Below are 7,367 nucleotides of genomic sequence, written 5' to 3'. Positions count from 1 at the left end.
CTCGTCTATTTTCTTTTTGTGAATTCGATGAATGGCACTTGGCAAACAACTATCTTACGCATTACCGCCATCTACTGACCGGAGTGTGGATGTGTATGGCTGTTCTGGATATACAGTTGTGGTCAAAAGTTTACATACACTTGTAAAGAACATAATGTCATGGCTCCCTTGAGTTTCCAGTTATTTCTACAACTCTGATTTTTCTCTGATAGAGTGATTGGAACAGATACTTCTTTGTCACAAAAAAACATTCATGAAGTTTGGTTCTTTCATGACTTTATTATGGGTTAACAGAAAAAGTGATCAAATCTGCTGGGTCAAAAATATACATACAGCAGTGCTAATATTTGGTTACATGTCCCTTGGCCATTTTCACTTCAATTAGGCGCTTTTGGTAGCCATCCACAAGCTTCTGGCAAGCTTCTCGTTGAATCTTTGACCACTCCTCTTGACAGAATTGGTGCAGTTCAGTTAAATTTGATGGCTTTCTGACATGGACTTGTTTCTTCAGCATTGTCCACATGTTCTCAATGGGATTTAAGTCAGGACTTTGGGAAGGCCATTCTAAAACCCTAATTCTAGCCTGATTTAGCCATTCCATTACCACTTTTGATGTGTGTTTGGGGTCATTGTCCTGTTGGAACACCCAACTGCGCCCAAGACCCAACCTTCGGGCTGATGATTTTAGGTTATCTTGAAGAATTTGAAGGTAATCCTCCTTCTTCATTATCCCATTTACTCTCTGTAAAGCACCAGTTCCATTGGCAGCAAAACAGCCCCACAGCATAATACTACCACCACCGTGCGTGACGGTAGGCATGGTGTTCTTGGGGTTAAAGGCCTCACCTTTTCTCCTCCAAACATATTGCTGGGCATTGTGGCCAAACAGCTCGATTTTTGTTTCGTCTGACCACAGAACTTTCCTCCAGAAGGTCTTATCTTTGTCCATGTGATCAGCAGCAAACGTCAGTCAAGCCTTAAGGTGCCGCTTTTGGAGCGAGGGCTTCCTTCTTGCACGGCAGCCTCTCAGTCCATGGAGATGCAAAACACGCTTGACTGTGGACACTGACACCTGTGTTCCAGCAGCTTCTAATTCTTGGCAGATCTGCTTTTTGGTGGTTCTCGGTTGACTCTTCACCCTCCTGACCAATTTTCTCTCAGCAGCAGGTGATAGCTTGCGTTTTCTTCCTGATCGTGGCAGTGACAAAACAGTGCCATGCACTTTATACTTACAAACAATTGTTTGCACTGTTGCTCTTGGGACCTGCAGCTGCTTTGAAATGGCTCCAAGTGACTTTCCTGACTTGTTCAAGTCAATGATTCGCTTTTTCAGATCCATGCTGAGCTCCTTTGACTTTCCCATTGTAGCGTTTGTGGCCGTTTGTATCCAATGAGCCCTATTTAAATGGCCTCAGAGAAGTCACCAGCTGTAGTCACTCATAATCACTCACAAGAAGTTAAGAGGCCATGCTATGAAGCTCATTTCATTGACACAACTTTCTAAGTCACCAAAATTGCTAATTCATGTTACTGTATGTATATTTTTGACCCAGCAGATTTTGTCACTTTTTCTGTTAACCCATAATAAAGTCATGAAAGAACCAAACTTCATGAATGTTTTTTGTGGCAAAAAAGTATCTGTTCCAATCACTCTATCAGAGAAAAATCAGAGTTGTAGAAATAACTGGAAACTCAAGAGAGCCATGACATTATGTTCTTTACAAGTGTATGGAAACTTTTGACCACAACTGTACATGTTCTGATATCCGAATCTGCTTTATTTGTCCAAGTAGGAATGCAAGTAATTTGACTCTTTTTTTTCATCCCTCACAATATAATTACACATAAGGACAACAAACCTGGACTCACATTATAAAATAAAATGTCTACATGCAAGTGTTCTTTGAAAACAAAACAAATGCATTTCCAGTGAGCTACTTTTAAAATGACCAAGCCGAAATGATCTACCTACATTCAAAATGCTAAATGCTACAGTATATATATCTATATCTATATATATATATCTATATATATATATATATATATATATAGATATATATATATATATATATATATATATATATATATATATCTAATATATATCTATATATATACAGTGCTGTGAAAAAGTATTTGCCCCCTTCCTGGTTTCTCATTGTTTTGCATATTTGTCACACTTAAATGTGTCAGATCATCGAACTAATTTTGATATTAGACAAAGATAACCCGAGTAAATACAAAATGCAGTTTTTAAATGATGATTTAATTTATTAAGGGAGAAAAGCTATCCAAACCTACTTGGCCCTATGTGAAAAAGTAATTGCCCCCTAAACCTAATAACTGGTTTTGCCACCCCTGGCAGCAACAATTGCAATCCAGCGTTTGCGATAACTGACAATGAGTCTTTCATGTCGCTGTGGAAGAATTTTGGCCCACTCTTCTTTGCAGAATTGTTTTAATTCAGCCACATTGGATGGTTTTTGAGCATAAACGGCTTGTTTAAGCTCACGCCACAGCATCTCAATCAGATTTAAGTCCAAACTTTGACTAGGCCACTCCAGAACCTTCATTTAGCTTTTTTTGAGGCATTCAGAGGTGGACTTGCTGGTGTGTTTTGGATCATTGTCCTGCTACATAACCCAAGTGTGCTTGAGATTGAGGTCATGAACTGATGGCTCGACATTCTCCTTCAGGATCTTCTAGTAGAGAGCAGAATTCAGGGTTCCATCAATTATAACAAGTCGTCCAGGTCCTGAAGCTGCAAAGCAGCCCCAGACCATCACACTACTACCACCATGTTTGACTGTTGGTATGATGTTGTTTTTATGAAATGCTGTGTCAGTTTTACGCCAGATGTAACGGGACGCACACCTTACAAAAAGTTAAACTTTTGTCTCGTCAGTCCACAGAATATTTGCCCAAAAGTCTCGGGGATCATCAAGATGTTTCTTGGTAAATGTGAGACGAGCCTTTGTGTTCTTTTTGCTCAGCAGTGGCTTTCGTCTTGGAACTCTCCCATGGGTGCTATTTCTGCCCTATCTGTTTCTTATTGTTGAATCATGAACACTGACCTTAACTGAGGCGAGTGAGGCCTGCAGTTCTTCAGATGTTGTTCTGGGGTCTTTCCAGACTGATTCATGTCAGTTACTTTGTCTCTCATCTGTTCTTGAATTTCTTTAGATGGAGGCATGATGTGTTGCTTTTTGAGATCTTTTAGCCGACTTCACTTTGTCAGACAGGTTCTATTTAAGTGATCTCTTGATTCAACAGGTCTGGCAGTAATCAGGCCTGGGTGTGGATAGTGAAATTGAACTCAGTTTTCCAAAAAAAATCACAGTTGATTCATGATTTATCAAGGGGGGGCAATTACTTTTTCACATAGGGCCAAGTAGGTTTGGATAGCTTTTCTCCCTTAATAAATGAAATCATCATTTAAAAACTGCATTTTGTATTTACTTGGGTTATCTTTGTCTAATATTAAAAAACATTTGATGATCTGAAACATTTAATATATATATATAGATAGATATATATAGATAGATATATATATAGTCATGGTGGAACGAGCTCTGGACTTCAGTTGAATGTCAGCCAGTAGTGTCAAAATCCTCCACTCCAGACGAGTTCAGGTGAAACAGCGTTGTAATTTTTGAATCAACCTCAATATCTTCCCGAAATGTGCAGCACATAAATGTAGCGACTGGCTCGAGTAAAGCAAAGTCTTGAAAGCGTTTGTCAAACTCTGGCAGACACTTGTCAATCTGCTCTGTGTAGCGCGCACTGTCAAGTTGCGCACACGTCTTCCGTTGCGTCTCCAGCTCTGACGCGAGGTTTTGGATGTTCCCCAAATCATTTGCGCTGCAGCTTTAGCTTCTGTAGTAGAAATAAATTGGGAGGCTAACTAATTAGCTCGCCGGAGTTGTGCGGTTGACCGCGCATACGTGGTGACCCGTGTGTTAGAATAGACGTTATCTCAGACTGGCTGCCCTGTACATCAATCAAGTGGCAAATGCCATGAGGACATCTCATTTTTTTTAATGGCATGCGATCGCATGCACTACCTCCGATCGCGATCGACGTATTTGGCACCCCTGGTGTATAGTATGTGCATGTAAAGATGACTATATACTGTATATACAGTGTGTAGCATTTATATTGACAGTGACATATAATATTGACATATTTAAAACAAATAATACATTAAAAACTGTAGGATTATAATCTATAGTTGCAGCAGTAGATGTTTTGGTGTCAGAGGGTCATTGACAGTGTATGACTAATAGTAGTTAGTATCAGAGTGACGGCCTGCAGAAAGAATCTGTTCTTGTGTTGTTCTTTTGGCGTACATTCTTCTGTTGCGCCTCCAAGAGGGCACCAATGATGTTCTCTGCAGTCTGACTGTTGTAGTCTGTTCTTGTCCTGTTTGGTGGCTGATCCAAACCACACAGTGATGGACATGCAGAGACCAGACCATCCTCTTTTGGACCTTTTTCCTGATGGTGTCCCAGGAACCTATAGAAGAGGGAAGGGTCAGTACATCACTGAACTCACATTGATGCCAAGGCGGTATTCTTAATGAATTTGATTGTAATAGAGCATCTTTATTATCAATATCTATTTTACTGATCGGATTGGCAACTGGTAGTTTATAGTGTTAGTATATTAATGAAGATTGATTTGTTTGTTGTGTTGGGCCAGGCTCACCCTGACGTATATTGCTACCAACACCTTGGTCAATAAATAAATTGTGGACTGTATGGCAGCAGCACTGCTCATTTTTGGGAGAGAGGGAGACCCATCGGTATGCTGTGCTCAGGTTTCCCCTAGACCGGTCGTGGTGCCTTATGCCTCTATAAATCTGGACCTTTATACCAGTACTTGTTACTTTATTCTTCAATGAACTAAATTACCATTTGCACTTTATTTAGCTAACGTTAGCCAGCAATATCTCTGTTGAGACATCCTACATTCATTTGTGGATAAAACCATTACCGTCAATAATAAATAATCCTGTAAAGGTGTAAAAGAAACAGACATGGAACTGCAGGGTCGGTGAATATTACAGCCTCTGGCCTAATCGCTGTCATGAGTTATGTGTATGCTAGCTAATAATATAGGCTAGATGACTTGCAAAGTCACAGAGGCAAACTGCAGGCGTTGTAGCATACAGTTGAGTCTCTGACGGACATTGAGTCCATACAGTTATTATCAGAGCCATTAATAAATAAATCTAGTTATAATTGCAGTCTGGTCAATGATAATAGTTTGTCATGTATTATGATGTAGCTATCTTGAGTTGAGTTGAGCTATTTGCAGCTGCTAACAGAGCCATGATCCGTTTGGAGACCAATGACAAGAAAAACAAGGACGCACATTTAGACAAAAGCATCACTCAACATTACACAATGTTTTTTTTATTGTGTGAAAGCCTTTTTCAGTCAAAGGGTTATAGCGGGACTTGCCATGTCGCCTCATTAACTTCAACAGAACTGGCACTAAAGTATGGCACCAGTGCAAAATCAGAATCATGTCGGGATGACGTTTTGACCCTTCCTTCTTAGGTTCTTTGATGGGATTGAAGTCCATTTAAGGTCACAGGAGATGGCGGATCCTAGACACGCGAAGGCTTCCACAGTGATGTTCACTGTGGGGATGGAGGGCAGTGAAGAAGGGGGGCTCCTCCTGAAGCCCGCTGTCACCTTCCGTTTTAAGAGTGTTCTTACCAAACCAGGGCCAGCTGTTCTTACATTCTAATGATATGTGGGTGTCACTTTCATTTCTTGGGGCTTACCAGTTTGGATTTGATATGTCATTCCTTCCTATGCTAATCAGACTATGGGTGAATTTAGGCATTTCTGGTACCAATAGGGAAGTGTTAGCCCACAGTTCCACTGATGTTCCCCTCTGGTGGGACAATGAGGCAACATTGAACCATGGAAATTTAGATCCTGGTTAAATTACAGACTGCGATTGCAAAGGATATGTGTGTAGTTTTGTGCTTCTGGCATCAAGGTAGGTGGAGTAAAATTATACTTGATATTTGAAAATTTGAGTGATTCAGTGACTCCCATTACTTCACCATGTTGTAAATAGTGTTGTTATCCTGCTCAGAGGTAGACAGTCTGTGGGTGTTCACTGCAACATTAAATATATTCTTTCCATAGACAATCTCATATCTGATCGACGTGATTAGGGCCGACACTGTCTCTTCTCCATCATTTATGGCGGTTTTCATTGAGACCTTCACTCCTCGTCTTTAACTTGAATATATTCTTTTTAATAAATCACATGAGCAGCATGATTCGTGTAATTTAGGAATTTAATATGTGACAGGGACTCATTTAATGAAGACATGTCACTAAGAGTTGCAGCCCGAGCTTACAGAAGGATTTTTTTGTTAAAATATTTAACCATCTTCATGTTTTCTGCTCCAATTAGCAAAAGCAGAACACAGTAAGCATCATCCAGGGATACAGAGGCTCAGACTATCTCTGGAATGTATGTCATATTTTAGGCTTACACTGATTTGCTGAACACATCTATGCCATTTTTCAAGTTTGCTGCTCAACTTTGTATGGCAGCTATCGGTGTATGAATTGGTGAATGTTAACATGTAGTGGACAGCGCTTTGGCAGCTATCGGTGTATGAATTGGTGAATGTTAACATGTAGTGGACAGCGCTTTGAGTGCTCGAAAGACTAGAAAGTAAATCCATCCATCCAATCTCTTCTACTTGTCCGGGCCCAGTCGCAGGGGCAGCAGGCTTAGAAGGATATTCAAGACATCTTTTCCCAGCAACGCCTTCCAGCTCCTCCTGAGGAACCATGAGGAACAGCTCTGAAATGCTGTAGGCCCATCCTTTGTTCAGAGCCACACGTTGAAATCTCAACAGTGTGATACCCCAATAATTGGATCACACCCTTTTTGAAAATGGGAACAACCACCTCAGTCTGCCACTCCATAGGCACTGTCCTCGACCCCCACGCAACACTCAAGATGCGTGCCAGCCAAGACAGCCCAACAATGTCCAGAGATTTCAGCATCTCAAGGATCTCATCCACCCCTGGTGCCTTGCCTCAGAGGAGCTTTTTGACTACCTCAGCATGTGTTGGTTGGGTTCAGGAGTTCCTCAAAGTGCTCTTTCCACCGCTCGACAATATCCCCATAAAACGAAAAAAATGCAAATTGCTCTTTCTATAGCTAGTGTTTGGTTTGTCCGTTCTGGGCTACTGTAGAAACATGGCGGACTCTGTGAAGAGGACCGTCTCTCTATGAAGATACAAACAGCTCATTCTAATGTAAAGAAAGCAAATGATTCTTATTTTCAGGTGATTATACACTAAAGAAACATACATATTAATATTATA

Source organism: Cebidichthys violaceus, unplaced genomic scaffold, assembly GCF_023349555.1.
Source record: "Cebidichthys violaceus isolate CVI_PGR_0920_01 unplaced genomic scaffold, fCebVio1.0.p SCAF_34, whole genome shotgun sequence".
In the NCBI taxonomy this organism is placed as follows: Eukaryota; Metazoa; Chordata; class Actinopteri; order Perciformes; family Stichaeidae; genus Cebidichthys; species Cebidichthys violaceus.
The sequence above is the reverse complement of the archived record's forward strand: the minus strand, read 5'-3'. Positions refer to the sequence as shown.